The sequence below is a fragment of the Oncorhynchus clarkii genome, chromosome 6, assembly GCF_045791955.1.
Source record: "Oncorhynchus clarkii lewisi isolate Uvic-CL-2024 chromosome 6, UVic_Ocla_1.0, whole genome shotgun sequence".
Taxonomy (NCBI): domain Eukaryota; kingdom Metazoa; phylum Chordata; class Actinopteri; order Salmoniformes; family Salmonidae; genus Oncorhynchus; species Oncorhynchus clarkii.
Window position 1 is genome coordinate 2,131,194 of NC_092152.1, and position 18,298 is coordinate 2,149,491.

Below are 18,298 nucleotides of genomic sequence, written 5' to 3' on the forward strand. Positions count from 1 at the left end.
TCAGATCTAACTAAAGGAGGATGGGCTGTAAAACAACTAGCTAGACACACCTCAGATCTAACTAAAAGAGGATGGGCTGTAAAACAACTAGCTAGACACACCTCAGATCTAACTACAGGTGGCTGGGCTGTAAACAACTAGCTAGACACACCTCAGATCTAACTAAAGGTGGCTGGGCTGTAAAACAACTAGCTAGACACACCTCAGATCTAACTAAAGGTGGCTGGGCTGTAAAACAACTAGCTAGACACACCTCAGATCTAACTACAGGTGGCTGGGCTGTAAAACAACTAGCTAGACACACCTCAGATCTAACTACAGGTGGCTGGGCTGTAAAACAACTAGCTAGACACACCTCAGATCTAACTAAAGGTGGCTGGGCTGTAAAACTACTAGCTAGACACACCTCAGATCTAACTAAAGGAGGCTGGGCTGTAAAACAACTAGCTAGACACACCTCAGATCTAACTAAAGGTGGCTGGGCTGTAAAACAACTAGCTAGACACACCTCAGATCTAACTAAAGGAGGCTGGGCTGTAAAACAACTAGCTAGACACACCTCAGATCTAACTAAAGGAGGCTGGGCTGTAAAACAACTAGCTAGACACACCTCAGATCTAACTACAGGAGGCTGGGCTGTAAAACAACTAGCTAGACACACCTCAGATCTAACTAAAGGTGGCCGGGCTGTAAAACAACTAGCTAGACACACCTCAGATCTAACTAAAGGTGGCCGGGCTGTAAAACAACTAGCTAGACACACCTCAGATCTAACTAAAGGAGGCTGGGCTGTAAAACAACTAGCTAGACACACCTCAGATCTAACTACAGGTGGCTGGGCTGTAAAACAACTAGCTAGACACACCTCAGATCTAACTACAGGTGGCTGGGCTGTAAAACTACTAGCTAGACACACCTCAGATCTAACTACAGGTGGCTGGGCTGTAAAACAACTAGCTAGACACACCTCAGATCTAACTACAGGTGGCTGGGCTGTAAAACAACTAGCTAGACACACCTCAGATCTAACTACAGGTGGCTGGGCTGTAAACAACTAGCTAGACACACCTCAGATCTAACTACAGGTGGCTGGGCTGTAAAACAACTAGCTAGACACACCTCAGATCTAACTAAAGGTGGCTGGGCTGTAAAACAACTAGCTAGACACACCTCAGATCTAACTAAAGGTGGCTGGGCTGTAAAACAACTAGCTAGACACACCTCAGATCTAACTAAAGGTGGCTGGGTTGGGGTCAGGGTGGTGTAGGTGTGTGTGTGTGTCTCTTTCACTCACTCTCTTTCCATTTCAATTCAATTCAAGGGGCTTTAATAGCATGGGAAACGTATGTTTACAGTGTCAAAACAGGTAAAATAGATAATTTAACTAAACGGAAATAAACAGAAATGAACAGTAAACATTACATTCACAAAAGTTTCCAAAAGAATAAAGACATTTCAAATCGCATTATGTCTATATACAGTGTTGTAATGATGTGCAAATTGTTAACGTACAAAAGGGACAATAAATAAACATAAATATGGGTTGTATTTACAATGGTGTTTGTTCTTCACTGGTTGTCTTTTTCTCGTGGCAACAGGTCACAAATCTTGCTACTGTGATGTCACACTGTGGTGTTTCACCCAGTAGATGTGGGAGTTCATCAAAATTGGATTTGTTTTTCAAATTCTTTTTTGGGTCTGTGTAATCAGAGGGAAATATGTGTCTCTAATATGGTCATACATTGGGCAGGAGGTTAGGAAGTGCAGCTCAGTTTCCACCTCATTTTGTGGGCAGTGTGCACATAGCCTGTCTTCTCTTGCGAGCCAGGTCTGCCTACGGCGACCTTTCTCAATAGGCAAGGCTATGCTCACTGAGTCTGTACATAGTCAAAGAAGTGCTTAATTCTTACTCTTAATACAGACGTCTTACACACTTTTACTAAATCACATCCAATATCATACACATCAACCTACTCAAATTTGCTATACACTTAATATCTTGTATCAATTTTCTAACATCTGTGGCACTGGCTCACAGGCAAACAGGCAAGGGAATAAAACAAATATTGCTAGAACCTATTTCTTGAATTATAAATATCAGACACTTTTGACCTTCTCAATACCTCTGATGGCAGTAACTTTACAATTTAGACTGAGAATAGTATCTGGTTATGGTAAGGGGTGAAATAAGTATAGCCAGTTATAGTTGTAATGGTTTAGCAGTAACTTTACAAGCAATAAGTATAGCCTGTTATAATTTTAACGGTTTAGCAGATTATAAAAAAAGAAGATCAGTCTTTACATGAATAAAATAAAAGGAATATAACATGTACTGTTTACAGGAAACTCACTCACACGTGTCTTGGACTGTCAAGCAGGGCATTGACCCTGGATTCTTCTGTGTGTCACTCTGAATGGGAGTCTGTTGGATGGCTGGTATGATATAGTTGTTGAGGAGCTTCACTGCAAGTATATTGTATGTTACGGATATATATAAAAATAAATAAAAATGAAATGCTTAATTTTGCATCAGTCACAGTGGTTGTAGAATTGAACAGCTCTTCTCTGGATGTGGTAAACTAACTAGGTATAATTAATAAAATCGTCCTAATTCTGCTCTGCATTCCTTGTTTGGGATTGTCTTTTTTGCAGAATTCCACATGTCGAGATTCAATTTGGTGTTTGTCCCATTTTGTAAAGTCTTGGTTGGTGAGCGGATCCCAGACCTCACAACCATAGAGGTCAATGGGTTATATAACTGATTCAAGTATTTTTTTTGCCAGATCCCAATTGAGATGTCACATTTTATGATTATTTTGATGGCGTTGAAGGCCCTTCTTGCCTTGTCTCTCAGATAGTTCACAGCTTTAAGGCAGTAAAACTTGGTGTTGATGTTTAGGCTGCGGTAGGTCTAGTTGTTTGTGTGCTTTAGGTCAACCGTCTCGCTCTCTTTCTCTGTGTACATCCTGACCTAGGCCTACACACAGGGTATAATGTTGTCATCTCTGTGTACATCCTGACCTAGGCCTACACACAGGGTATAATGTTGTCATGTCTGCTGAAGCCCAGGTTTCTCTCCTTCTCAGAAGCGCCGGTCAAACAGGAACTCTTCTCTTCTTCTCTGCCTCCATAATTCAGGGAATGGAACACCAATAAAACCCAGGCCGGGTGAATGAGGCACAATGCGCTATTGAAACTCTGCTTTAATGTTTAATGAGAGAGAGAGAGAGAGAGAGAGAGAGAGAGAGAGAGAGAGAGAGAGAGAGAGAGAGAGAGAGAGAGAGAGAGAGAGAGAGAGAGAGAGAGAGAGAGAGAGAGAGAGAGAGAGAGAGAGAGAGAGAGAGAGAGAGAGAGAGAGAGAGAGAGAGAGAGAGAGAGAGAGAGAGAGAGAGAGAGAGAGAGAGAGAGAGAGAGAGAGAGAGAGAGAGAGAGAGAGAGAGAGAGAGAGAGAGAGAGAACGAACATACTTGTTTAAACACCCTCCCATCAATGTGGGTGTTACATTTTAATCACACAAGCCTGGAATTTCTGTTTACGAGATCGCACTGGTCGACAAACACAGCCTGTCTATAGACAATCACAGCCTGTCTATAGACAATCACAGCCTGTCTATAGACAATCACAGCCTGTCTATAGACAATCACAGCCTGTCTATAGACAAACACAGCCTGTCTATAGACAAACACAGCCTGTCTATAGACAAACACAGCCTGTCTATAGACAAACACAGCCCTGTCTATAGACAAACACAGCCTGGCTATAGACAATCACAGCCTGGCTATAGACAAACACAGCCTGGCTATAGACAATCACAGCCTGGCTATAGACAAACACAGCCTGTCTATAGACAAACACAGCCTGTCTATAGACAAACACAGCCTGTCTATAGACAAACACAGCCTGTCTATAGGCAAACACAGCCTGTCTATAGGCAAACACAGCCTGTCTATAGGCTGGCTGGCTGCTTCTCTCTGACTCCTTTCTTCTCTTCACCCCTTAGGTTACTGTAAGTTAAACTAGGTAGCTTGGTTAAGTTAGGTAGCTTGGTTAAGTTAGGTACAGTGCCTTGCGAAAGTATTCGGCCCCCTTGAACTTTGCGACCTTTTGCCACATTTCAGGCTTCAAACATAAAGATATAAAACTGTATTTTTTTGTGAGGAATCAACAACAAGTGGGACACAATCATGAAGTGGAACGACATTTATTGGATATTTCAAACTTTTTTAACAAATCAAAAACTGAAAAATTGGGCGTGCAAAATTATTCAGCCCCCTTAAGTTAATACTTTGTAGCGCCACCTTTTGCTGCGATTACAGCTGTAAGTCGCTTGGGGTATGTCTCTATCAGTTTTGCACATCGAGAGACTGACATTTTTTCCCATTCCTCCTTGCAAAACAGCTCGAGCTCAGTGAGGTTGGATGGAGAGCATTTGTGAACAGCAGTTTTCAGTTCTTTCCACAGATTCTCGATTGGATTCAGGTCTGGACTTTGACTTTGCCATTCTAACACCTGGATATGTTTATTTTTGAACCATTCCATTGTAGATTTTGCTTTATGTTTTGGATCATTGTCTTGTTGGAAGACAAATCTCCGTCCCAGTCTCAGGTCTTTTGCAGACTCCATCAGGTTTTCTTCCAGAATGGTCCTGTATTTGGCTCCATCCATCTTCCCATCAATTTTAACCATATTCCCTGTCCCTGCTGAAGAAAAGCAGACCCAAACCATGATGCTGCCACCACCATGTTTGACAGTGGGTATGGTGTGTTCAGGGTGATGAGCTGTGTTGCTTTTACGCCAAACATAACGTTTTGCATTGTTGCCAAAAAGTTCAATTTTGGTTTCATCTGACCAGAGCATCTTCTTCCACATGTTTGGTGTGTCTCCCAGGTGGCTTGTGGCAAACTTTAAACAACACTTTTTATGGATATCTTTAAGAAATGTCTTTCTTCTTGCCACTCTTCCATAAAGGCCAGATTTGTGCAATATACGACTGATTGTTGTCCTATGGACAGAGTCTCCCACCTCAGCTGTAGATCTCTGCAGTTCATCCAGAGTGATCATGGGCCTCTTGGCTGCATCTCTGATCAGTCTTCTCCTTGTATGAGCTGAAAGTTTAGAGGGACGGCCAGGTCTTGGTAGATTTGCAGTGGTCTGATACTCCTTCCATTTCAATATTATCGCTTGCACAGTGCTCCTTGGGATGTTTAAAGCTTGGGAAATCTTTTTGTATCCAAATCCGGCTTTAAACTTCTTCACAACAGTATCTCGGACCTGCCTGGTGTGTTCCTTGTTCTTCATGATGCTCTCTGCGCTTTTAACGGACCTCTGAGACTATCACAGTGCAGGTGCATTTATACGGAGACTTGATTACACACAGGTGGATTGTATTTATCATCATTAGTCATTTAGGTCAACATTGGATCATTCAGAGATCCTCACTGAACTTCTGGAGAGAGTTTGCTGCACTGAAAGTAAAGGGGCTGAATAATTTTGCACGCCCAATTTTTCAGTTTTTGATTTGTTAAAAAAGTTTGAAATATCCAATAAATGTCGTTCCACTTCATGATTGTGTCCCACTTGTTGTTGATTCTTCACAAAAAAATACAGTTTTATATCTTTATGTTTGAAGCCTGAAATGTGGCAAAAGGTCGCAAAGTTCAAGGGGGCCGAATACTTTCGCAAGGCACTGTAGCTTGGTTAAGTTAGTTAGCTTGGTTAAGTTAGGTATTTTGGTTTGGTTAATTTAGGTAGCTTGGTTTGGTTAAGTTAGGTAGCTTGGTTTGGTTAAGTTAGGTAGCTTGGTTTGGTTAAGTTAGGTAGCTTGGTTTGGTTAAGTTAGGTAGCTTGGTTTGGTTAACTTGGTTTGGTTAATTTAGGTAGCTTGGTTTGGTTAAGTTAGGTAGCTTGGTTTGGTTAGTTTAGGTAGCTTGGTTTGGTTATGTTAGGTAGCTTGGTTTGGTTAATTTAGGTAACTTGGTTTGGTTAAGTTAGGTAGCTTGGTTTGGTTAATTTAGGTAGCTTGGTTTGGTTAATTTAGGTAGCTTGGTTTGGTTAGGTAGCTTGGTTTGGTTAAGTTAGGTATCTTGGTTAAGTTAGGTATCTTGATTAAGTTAGGTAGCTTGGTTTGGTTAAGTTAGGTAGCTTGGTTTGGTTAAGTTAGGTAGCTTGGTTTGGTTAAGTTAGGTAGCTTGGTTTGGTTAAGTTAGGTAGCTTGGTTTGGTTAAGTTAGGTAGCTTGGTTTGGTTAAGTTAGGTAGCTTGGTTTGGTTAAGCTAGGTAGCTTGGTTTGGTTAAGTTAGGTAGCTTGGTTAAGTTAGGTAACCTGGTTTGGTTAAGTTAGGTAGCTTGGTTTGGTTAAGTTAGGTAGCTTGGTTTGGTTAAGTTAGGTAGTTTGGTTTGGTTAAGTTAGGTAGCTTGGTTAAGTTAGGTAGCTTGGTTTGGTTAAGTTAGGTAGCTTGGTTTGGTTAAGTTAGGTAGCTTGGTTTGGTTAAGTTAGGTAGTTTGGTTTGGTTAAGTTAGGTAGTTTGGTTTGGTTAAGTTAGGTAGCTTGGTTAAGTTAGGTAGCTTGGTTTGGTTAAGTTAGGTAGCTTGGTTTGGTTAAGCTAGGTAGCTTGATTTGGTTAAGTTAGGTAGCTTGGTTTGGTTAAGTTAGGTAGCTTGGTTTGGTTAAGTTAGGTAGCTTGGTTTGGTTAAGTTAGGTAGCTTGGTTTGGTTAAGTTAGGTAGCTTGGTTTGGTTAAGTTAGGTAGCTTAATTCCAGCATTTTAATACATTTCTTCAATTAATGTACTAATGTGTTATCATTTACACACTGTGCTAAGTTTGCTTTTTCTTGGTATACTTCTATAAAAATAAATAAAAACACGTTTTTCCTTGACAGAAAAAGTATTATTCGGATTGTATAATTTGTAATTATGTCTACTTATGATAAGGTAAAAGGTTAATAATTATGTCTCCATACAATATGAAAAATATATCCAATGCAAAAAACATCTACACTTAAATGCTTTTAATATTAATTTGCATATATTCCCGTTAATTCCCATATATTCCCGTTAATTCCCATATATTCCCGTTAATTCCCATATATTCCCGTTAATTCCCACAGACAGTTTCCACCTCTGAATATTCTCCAAAATGTGCAACCCTAGTCGTGCTTAAGAACAGACCTTAGCCGTGGTATATTGGCCATATACCACACCTCCACAGGCCTTATGGCTTAAATATAGTATTATGTTGTATTATCTTATATATTATTGAGGGTAATCTGCTCCTGCTGTATATCTGGTCCACTGGGCTGGCCATTCTGCCTGTCTGTCTGCCTGTCTGTCGGGAGTAAAGATCAGGTGTAACATAAATGAATGAACCTTGTGTTAAGCCCTCTGACTAACACCTTCTATTTCATAACACCCCTGTCTGCTACTCTGCTGAATGCTTGAACTATATCTAAAAACACTGGATGAATGGAGATAATAGATAAAGAAAAACAGAGAGAGATAATAGAGAGATAATAACACTGTACAGTTGAAATCGGAGGTTTACATACACCTTAGCCAACTACATTTAAACACAGTTTTTCCACAATTCTTGACATTTAAAAAATTCCCTGTCTTAGGTCAGTTAGGATCACCACTTTATTTTCAGAATGTGAAATGTCAGAATAATAGTAGAGAGAATTATTTATTTCAGCTTTTATTTCTTTCATCACATTCCCAGTGGGTCAGAAGTTTCCATACACTCAATTAGTATTTGGTAGCATTGCCTTTAAATTGTTTAACTTGGGTAGCCTTCCACAAGCTTCCAACAATAAGTTGGGTGAATTTTGTCCCATTCCTCCTGACAGAGCTGGTGTAACTGAGTCAGGTTTGTAGGCCTCCATGCTCGCACACGCTTTTTCAGTTCTGCCCACAAATGTTCTATAGGATTGAGGTCAGGGCTTTGTGATGGCCACTCCAATACCTTGACTTTGTTGTCCTTAAGCCATTTTGCCACAACTTTGGAAGTATGCTTGGGGCTATTGTCCATTTGGAAGACCCATTTGTGACCAAGCTTTAACTTCCTGACTGATGTCTTGAGATGTTGCTTTAATATATCCACATCATTTTACTTCCTCATGACGCCATCTATTTTGTGCACCAGTCCCTCCTGCAGCAAAGCACCCCCACAACATGATGCTGCCACCCCCGTGCTTCACGGTTGGGATGGTGTTCTTCGGCTTGCAAGCCTCCCCCTTTTTCCTCCAAACATAACGATGGTCATTATGGCCAAACAAGTTCTATTTTTGTTTCATCAGACCAGAAGACATTTCTCCATAAAGTATGATCTTTGTCCCCATGTGCAGTTGCAAACCGTAGTCTGGATTTTTTATGGCGGTTTTAGAGCAGTGGCTTCTTCCTTGCTGAGCGGCTTTTCAGATTATGTCAATATAGGACTCGTTTTACTGTGGATATTGATACTTTTGTACCTGTTTCCTCCAGCATCTTCACAAGGTCCTTTGCTGTTCTGGGATTGATTTGCACTTTTCGCACCAAAGTACGTTCATCCCTAGGAGACAGAAAGCGTCTCCTTCCTGAGCGGTATGACGGCTGCGTGGTCCCATGGTGTTTATACTTGCGTACTATTGTTTGTACAGATGAACGTGGTACCTTCAGGTGTTTGGAAATTACTCCCAATGATGATGCAATGATACTCCCAATGAAATTTCTTCCAATGATGAACCAGACTTGTGGAGGTCTACAATTGTTTTTCTGAGGTCTTGGCTGATTCCTTTTGATTTTCCCATGATGTCAAGCAAAGAAGCACCGAGTTTGAAAGTAGGCCTTGAAATACATCCACAGGTACACCTCCAATTGACTCAAAAGTTGTCAATTAGCCTATCAGAAGCTATCAGAAGCTTCTTAAGCCATGACATCATGTTTAAAGGCACAGTCAACTTAGTGTATGTAAACTTCTGACCCACTGGAATTGTGATACAGTGAATTGTAAGTGAAATAATCTGTCTGTAAACAAATGTTGGAAAAATGTATTGTGTCATGCACAAAGTAGATGCCCTAACCGACTTGCCAAAACTATAGTTTGTTAACAAGAAATTAGTGGAGTGGTTGAAAAACAATTATTATTATTATTATTATTATTTATTTTATTTTTTTTACCCCCTTTTTCTCCCCAATTTCGTAGTATCCAATTGTTGTAGTAGCTACTATCTTGTCTCATCGCTACAACTCCCGTACGGGCTCGGAAGAGACGAAGGTTGAAAGTCATGCGTCCTCCGATACACAACCCAACCAGCCGCACTGCTTCTTAACACAGCGCGCATCCAACCCGGAAGCCAGCCGCACCAATGTGTCGGAGGCTACACCGTGCACCTGGCAACCTTGGTTAGCGCGCACTGCGCCCGACCCGCCACGGGAGTCGCTGGTGCGCGATGAGACAAGGACATCCCTACCGACCAAGCCCAGGCCAATTGTGGTCACCCCACGGACCTCCCGATCGCGGCCGGTTACGACAGAGCCTGGGCGCGAACCCAGGGACTCTGATGGCACAGCTGGCGCTGCAGTACAGCGCCCTTAACCACTGCGCCACCCGGGAGGAAAAACAAGTTTTAATGACAACAACCTAAGTGTATGTAAACTTCCGACTTCAACTGTACATCATTTTAAATTTGTAATGGCTTTATTCTTTTGGAACTTCTGTGAGCGTAATGTTTACTGTTAATTTTTATTGGGGAGAGAGAGAGAGAGAGAGACAAACAAACAAACTGAACAGAGGCACAATGTGCTACCATCCCGATGCAAATAAAGATCCCTTTCAATGAGCTCAGGATGGTCTCTCTCTTCCTGTCATGTGTCTGTTATCACTCCTCCTTCCTGTTGCTGAGACATCTAACATCATCCACATTGAATGGTTTCGCATGAACTAGCTCCATGCTACACTTTTTACATTAATGAACTAGCTCCATGCTACACTTTTTACATTAATGAAATAGCTCCATGCTACACTCTTTACATTCATGAACTAGCTCCATGCTACACTCTTTACGTTCATGAACTAGCTCCATGCTACACTCTTTACATTCATGAACTAGCTCCATGCTACACTCTTTACATTCATGAACTAGCTCCATGCTACACTCTTTACGTTCATGAACTAGCCTCATGCTACACTCTTTACATTCATGAACTAGCCTCATGCTACACTCTTTACATTCATGAACTAGCTCCATGCTACACTCTTTACGTTCATTTAGCATCTTAATCCCCCTCGGGGTACGTTTGTGGTGTGCATTGCATATTACATATATATATGTGTATATACAGTGCCTTGCGAAAGTATTCGGCCCCCTTGAATTTTGCGACCTTTTGCCACATTTCAGGCTTCAAACATGAAGATATAAAACTTTATTTTTTTGTGAAGAATCAGCAACAAGTGGGACACAATCATGAAGTGGAACGACATTTATTGGATATTTCAAACTTTTTTAACAAATCAAAAACTGAAAAATTGGGCGTGCAAAATTATTCTTATTCTTATTCTATGTTTGAAGCCTGAAATGTGGCAAAAGGTCGCAAAGTTCAAGGGGGCCGAATACTTTCGCAAGGCACTGTATATATATATATGTTTTATTTTCAATTTAAAGTTTTATTAAGTTTTCTTGTTTTTCATTCAACCAACAAAAGACATTCCACATTCACAGATGTGACAGGCTTTAAAAAAATAAAAAAATAAAAATACAATTAAAATGAATGATAAAGTCAAATAAAAGCATTTATTTTTCTTAATCTATATATTTTCCTTGGTACATATATATATACATACATACATACATACGTACGTACGTACATACATACGCACATATACATACACACACACACATATGCACACGTACTCAAAAACTAAATTAAAATAAAAACACACAAAAATAAAAATTAAATAAAAACATAACACTTGCAGCAGTACATCAAGGTTCTTATCAGCTATTTCAAGCATTCGCTGAGACGACGGGCCAATCATTCGTTTTTAGGTTTTACAGTACCTTACACAACTTGTGCTGCAGGCCACCTTACGCGCATTTCCCTAGTCACCCCGTTCACTCTGTCCAGTTTGAAATATAGTTGAATAGTGGAGACCAGAGTCTATCAAACTTGGGCTGTCTCTTGTGGAGGTCATAAGTGAGCTTTTCAAGAGGAAGAAAGTCAACAATCTGGTCAATCCACATTTTAAATGTAGGAGGGGTATTAGAGGCCCACAATAGAAGAATACATTTCTTAGCAAAGTATGTAATAGTCATAAGCAAATTTTCTCTGTCAGGATCAAGAACAAAGTCCTTCTGGGCATTAAGAAGATAGATACACGGGGTCATATCAAACTGTACCTCTAGTATTTTCTGTGCAGCAGTATGTACAGATTGCCAGAATCTGGCAATCTCCCTACAGCTCCAAAATACATGCATATAGGTTCCGCTTTCAGAGGTACATCTTTTACAGTTAGGAGACATATCTGTTTTCATTCTATGGAGTCTCAAAGGAGTATAATAAAATTTGTACAAAAATTTGTAATTAGATTATTTAATTTTTACACTGGTAGAGGAGCAGTATACCCTGTCGTAAACCTCCGCCCATAACTCATCACTGATAGTCAGACCAAGGTCCTTTTCCCAGATTATTTTCAAAGGAGTAAAGGAGGAGCTTCCTTTCTCAGAAAGGAGTCTATAGATGTAAGATATTTTGCCTTTAATGGATTGTGCTGTGACAAGAAGGGTTTCAACTTCATTCAACTGAGTTCTAATCCTCCTCTTGGAGGTAAATGAGGAAATTACATGTCTAATTTGAAGATATTTAAAAAAATGGGATCTTGGCAAATCGAATTCACTGCAGAGCTCTTGAAAGGATTTCAGTGTAGTGGTTTTCTGATGAAATAGGTCTGAAAAGGTCCTGATTCCTAGAGTATGCCAAAGATTAAAGTTGGCATCCCTCAGGGCTTTTGGCAAGTCTGGGTTGCCTACTATAGGCGAGTGAGAACATATTTGGGAGGAAATGCCCAGGTATTTCTTACAGTCCCTCCACGCTAGTAGGGTGCTGTAAATCACAAAGGTTTTGGCTATGTTGCCCACTTCACTAAAGTTATTAATGAATATAATTGAGCTTAAGGGCAATGAACCACAGGATTGGGCTTCTATCTGAATCCACGTTGACTCTTGTCTGTTTGTGATCCATGTTAGCATGTTGCGGATTTGGGCAGACCAGTAGTACAGTTGAAGGGAGGGAAGGGCAAGACCACCTTTAGATTCAGGTTTTGATAAAGTGGAAAACTTGATCCTAGGTTTTTTATTGCCCCATATAAATTTGGTGATGCTTTGGTTAGTTGTTTTGAAGAAGGAAACTGGGAGATAGCATGGGAGCATCTGAAATAAGTAGTTTAGTCTAGGGAGGACGTTCATACGGATTACATTAATTCTTCCTACTAAGCTAATTGGGAGGGAGATCCAGGTTTGGAGATCGTTCTTGATTCGATCCAGGAGTGGAAGATAATTTTCCTTAAAAAGGCTATTCAGATCTGGTGTTATGAAGATCCCGAGGTATTGAAACCCGTGTGTTTTCCATTGGAAAGGACAAAGTGTCTTCATAGAGCTGGTGAGTGTAATATTGAGAGGGCAGACAGTGGATTTGGTAAAATTGATCTTATAACCTGAAAACTTGCCATACTGAGCAATTGTGACATCATCCGCGTAAAGCGAAATCTTGTGCTGCAGGCCGCCTGCAGAAACACCCATAATACTTGGATTGCTCCTTATCAGCTCTGCCAGAGGCTCCGCCCCCAACAAGTAGAGCAGCGGGGACAGCGAGCACCCTTGTCTTGTGCCCCGTTCCAGAGGGAATCTGTCAGAGTTCAGTCCATTAGTAGTCACCATGGCATTTGGATGAGAGTATAGTGATTTGATCCATTTAATAAAATTTGGGCCCATATTGAACTTTTCTAAGACTGAAAACAGAAAGCTCCACTCCATCCTGTCAAACGCCTTCTCAGCATCCAGTGAAGCCAGCAGGACAGGGGTCTTTTGTGCGTTTACTTGATCAATAATATCAAAAAGACGGCGAATGTTATCAGAAGAGTATCTGTCTCTAATAAATCCAGTTTGGTCCGCTTTTATTATTTTGGGAAGAAGAGTGTTTAGTCTTTTGGCGAGCAATTTGGTAATTATTTTATAGTCGAAATCCAACAAGCTTATGGGCCGGAAGGACGAGCAGGATAGGGGGTCCTTGTCCTTTTTTAGCAACACTGTAATGCGAGCTGTGTGCATTGAGTCTGGGAGAACTCCGTTTTTGCAAAAATCCTCCAGCATTGGCATGAAGATAGGGCTGAGCTGGGGCCAAAAAGCTTTGTAGAACTCTCTGTGGAATCCATCTGGGCCTGGGGACTTATTAGGTGGCATGGAGGTAATTGCCTCCAGGATCTCCTCAGGAGTGAAGGGGGAGTTGAGATCTTCCTGGTCGGTCTCTGATAGTTTAGGTAGCGAGATTCCCTCTAGGAAAGAGTGGAGTTCTGCCTCTGTGTGTTTTCTCTCAGAGGTATATAGTTTGCAGTAAAAATCATGAAAAGTTAAATTGATCTTTTTTGGGTCATATGTGACCTCGTCCTCTGCTGTTCGGATAGCCATGATTGTACGCTCTGACTGCTCCTTTTTTAATTGGTAAGCAAGCAATCTATTGGGCCTATTGCTATACTCATGGTATTTCTGTTTAGTAAAGAAAACTTTTTTTTTTATCTCCCGAGTGTAGTCCAAATTCAGTTTGTCTTTGGCTGCTTTAAGATTACTCCAGGAGGTGCTGTCTAGGGATTGTTTATGTATTTTTTCACAGCATTCCAGCTCCCTCTCAAGATCTAGCCTGTGTGCTTCTATTGCTTTTTTCTTAGAGGAAGCATATGCAATTAGATGACCTCTTAGTGTGGCTTTAGCAGCGTCCCACATTGTGGCCGGAGAAACAGGAGAGTCTTTATTGTCTTGTGTGTAGTTGTCTATCCATGTAGTTACCAATGTATGGAACTCGTCATTTAATAGCATGGAGGTGTTGAATTTCCAGCTCTTTGACCTCGGGATGTTTCTGCAGAGGTCAAAGCAGAGGTGGACAAAGGCGTGATCTGAAAGTGCTATGGGTCCGATTGTGCATGTGGCTGAATTTATGAAACTCTTTGGGATAAAAATGTAATCTATACGGGAGTAGGTGTTATGGACATTAGAGTAGTATGTATAGTCCATAGATGAGCTATTATTCTCTCTCCAGATATCTATCAGTCCCATCTCTTTAGTAAGAGAGTTCAACATCTTTGCAGATCTAGGATTTGTGGTGGGGACTTGAGATGATTTGTCTAGGTTTGGGTTAAGGGTACAATTAAAATCTCCGGCCACCACGCCAAAGGAGACACAATGCTCATTGAACAGGGTTATAATTTTTGACATGAAGGCAGGAGTATCTGTGTTAGGGGCGTATATGTTTAATATAGTAATTGGTTGACCATATAGTGACCCAGTTATCAAAATAAATCTCCCCTCCGGATCAGATATGTTTTTGTCAATTATGAATGGAACATTTGTATGGATAAGTATGGCTGTGCCTCTACTGTTTGATTTGAAAGATGATAAATACACCTGTCCCACCCAAGCTCTGCGGAGTTTGGCATGTTCAGCATCACAGAGGTATGTCTCTTGTAATAGCGCAATGTCTGCTTTCTCCTTTTTAGAGCACATAGTATCTTTTTTCGTTTTATTGCATGCCCTAGACAATGGCAGTTCCATGTCAGTAGATTTAAGGTACTAGTCATCGTCATCGAGCAGTAATCGAACTTTAGTGCAAGTCATCGCTGGGTAAAAGTGGATAGTAATTACAGCTGCGTTCACATAAAAGGAAAATAAATGGTGTACATAAAATAATAATCTCTGAACACCACAGCCGAGTTCCCAAACAACTCGACACATCCCGTTGGATCTATTACCCCCCCGCTCAGTCTCAATTCTGTGTTCCGAATAAAACAAAAACCGGGAACAGTTAGCAACGCACAACGTCTCCCTCTCCCCACCAAAGAAATGCCTCACCCTCTCCACCCCGCATTGAGTAAATAACACAGTTGCCCTCGTCCAGACCACAGTAAAAGAGGGGAGAAAAATAAAATCAATAGCCCAGCCTACATATGCCTCCCCCAAGGGACATAGGGAACCCCAGGTAATAATAGCAACAACAAAAAAACAGGGAAATAAAAGAAGGCTGAAACATTAGTAGGCCTAGGTTAGGCTATACAGCCCATCCCTCTCAGTTAAAGGACAATAAATATAAATTGGACGGCTATAATGACATTTAGGGGGTGGATCTCTGGATATCGGCTATATGTCGTCTTACCTCCTTTAGTAATGGCAATAATCGCATTTAGTCATTGGTCTGTTTCTCATTGGCCAGGATTGTCTTTCAAAAAACGTTTTGCCTCTTCGGGAGTTTTGAAGAGTCGCAAGGCTCCCTGGTGAAGAATCCTGAGCTCGTTTGGGTATTTGAATCCCCTGAAGATGCCTCGGTCAATGGAGTATTTCTTCACTTCGTCAAATTCTCGGCGCTTTCGGCGTATTCCAGCTGACAGGTCCTGGTGTAAAGCGAGTTTGGTGTTTCCCACTGTGATGGTGTTGTTTTTCGCCGCCTGAAGGACTCGTTCCTTGTCGGTGAATCTCAGGAAACGTATGGTGATTGGGCGCGGTGGTTGTCTGGCTGCTGGTGGGGGCCTCAGTGCTCGGTGAGCTCTCTCGAGTTCTATGGGCCTGTCGGTGGGCAGGTGGAGCCACTCGGGAAGTTTGTCTTGCAGGTAGCGGATCAGTGGCATGTTTCCCTCTTCTTTTTCGCCCAGATTGAATAGAACACAATTATTCCTTCGCCACCTGTTTTCCAGGTCCTCTGTTTTCTCTTCCAGATGCTCGATTTTCTTTTTAGCATATGCTATTGTTTCCATGGCATCTGTCAATAAGTTTTCCATGGATAGGATTCGCCCCTCTGCCTCGTCCAGGCGCCCCGCGTTTATGGTTATCTTGTTGTTGATGTCAGGCAAAGCGTTTTCCAGGATTGTCACCTTGCCCCCTATCGCACTGAGCTGAGAATTAATGGCATCTAATTTAGTGTTTAGTTCTGTACGTTGGGATCTCAACTCAGAAAGGATGTCTTCGACAGAGTGCGAGGTTGGCATTCGTTGTACCTCGTGGGGGAGCGGGTTCTCTTGCTCCTGGCTAATGGCGCTAGTTTTTTCTGAAGCTAGCTTCTTCTTGGAGGCTTTTTCCGTCGCTAATACTCGAGTCCGGGTAAAAATATCACCTGTAGTGTCGCCTTTTGTAGCCGCCATGACTTTTTCTTACTAAAGCTAAATGAGTGTGAACTTGGAGTGGAGGTAAGATTAGGAATTGGAAACTACTTGTGCGGAGCTCTTAGTTCATGCGGCCATCTCGTTCAAGGGTCACGTGATCCCCCATATTACATATTTAAATGTATTTTGGAATGATACACTTTGTAGAAAGACAATTTCATCATAGTAAAATTACGATTTTGTTTTTGTTCATGTTTACGTTGAACGATCTTACCCAAATAGACTCCATTTTGTTTTATCATAATTGTCTGTTTGTGCGGAATGTGGTAAACTTTTCTCAGCAGCCTATACATTTTAATTTCCCTTCCCTTTATATTAAAGTGGGCTGTTCCTATTAGATCCATGGTGGGGACTAAATGTTTGTGGTCAGGTTGTGGTCAGGTTGTGGTCAGTGTGTGGTCAGCTTGTGGTCAGGTTGTGGTCAGTTTGTGGTCAGTGTGTGGTCAGGTTGTGGTCAGTGTGTGGTCAGGTTGTGGTCAGTGTGTGGTCCGGTTGTGGTCAGGTTGTGGTCAGTGTGTGGTCAGATTGTGGTCAGTGTGTGGTCAGGTTGTGGTCAGGTTGTTGTCAGTGTGTGGTCAGTGTGTGTTCAGGTTGTGTTCAGGTTGTGGTCAGGGTGTGGTCAGGTTGTGGTCAGTGTGTGGTCAGGTTGTGGTCAATGTGTGGTCAGTGTGTGGTCAGTGTGTGGTCAGCTTGTGGTCAGTGTGTGGTCAGTGTGTGGTCAGTGTGTGGTCAGGTTGTGGTCAGTGTGTGGTCAGGTTGTGGTCAGTGTGTGGTCAGGTTGTGGTCAGTGTGTGGTCAGGTTGTGGTCAGGTTGTTGTCAGGTTGTGGTCAGTGTGTGGTCAGTGTGTGGTCAGCTTGTGGTCAGGTTGTGGTCAGTTTGTGGTCAGTGTGTGGTCAGGTTGTGCTCAGTGTGTGGTCAGTGTGTGGTCAGGTTGTGCTCAGTGTGTGGTCAGTGTGTGGTCAGGTTGTGGTCAGTGTGTGGTCAGGTTGTGGTCAGTGTGTGGTCAGTGTGTGGTCAGGTTGTGGTCAGGTTGTTGTCAGTGTGTGGTCAGGTTGTGGTCAGTGTGTGGTCAGGTTGTGTTCAGGTTGTGTTCAGGTTGTGGTCAGGTTGTGGTCAGGGTGTGGTCAGGTTGTGGTCAGTGTGTGGTCAGGTTGTGGTCAATGTGTGGTCAGGTTGTGGTCAGTGTGTGGTCAGTTTGTGGTCAGTGTGTGGTCAGTGTGTGGTCAGGTTGTGGTCAGTGTGTGGTCAGGTTGTGGTCAGTGTGTGGTCAGTGTGTTGTCCGGTTGTGGTCAGGTTGTGGTCAGTGTGTGGTCAGATTGTGGTCAGTGTGTGGTCAGGTTGTGGTCAGGTTGTTGTCAGTGTGTGGTCAGGTTGTGGTCAGTGTGTGGTCAGGTTGTGGTCAGGTTGTGGTCAGGGTGTGGTCAGGTTGTGGTCAGTGTGTGGTCCGGTTGTGGTCAGGTTGTGGTCAGTGTGTGGTCCGGTTGTGGTCAGGTTGTGGTCAGTGTGTGGTCAGATTGTGGTCAGTGTGTGGTCAGGTTGTTGTCAGTGTGTGGTCAGGTTGTGTTCAGGGTGTGGTCAGGTTGTGGTCAGGTTGTGGTCAGTGTGTGTTCAGGTTGTGGTCAGTGTGTGGTCAGTGTGTGGTCAGTGTGTGGTCAGGTTGTGGTCAGTGAGTGGTCAGGTTGTGGTCAGTGTGTGGTCAGTGTGTGATCAAGTTGTGGTCAGATTGTGGTCAGGTTGTGGTCAGTGTGTGGTCAGGTTGTGTTCAGGTTGTGGTCAGTGTGTGGTCAGGGTATGGTCAGTGTGTGGTCAGTGTGTTTTCAGGTTGTGGTCCGTGTGTGGTCAGGTTGTGGTCAGTGTGTGGTCCGGTTGTGGTCAGTGTGTGGTGAGGTTGTGGTCAGATTGTGGTCAGT

General features: G+C 42.3%; 1 protein-coding gene across 1 annotated transcript in view; it reads left to right on the forward strand.

The window, feature by feature from the left end:
• LOC139411861 (AT-rich interactive domain-containing protein 3A-like) overlaps positions 1-18,298 on the forward strand; it is a 161,670-nt gene that overhangs the window by 7,561 nt on the left and 135,811 nt on the right. The window lies entirely within an intron of this gene.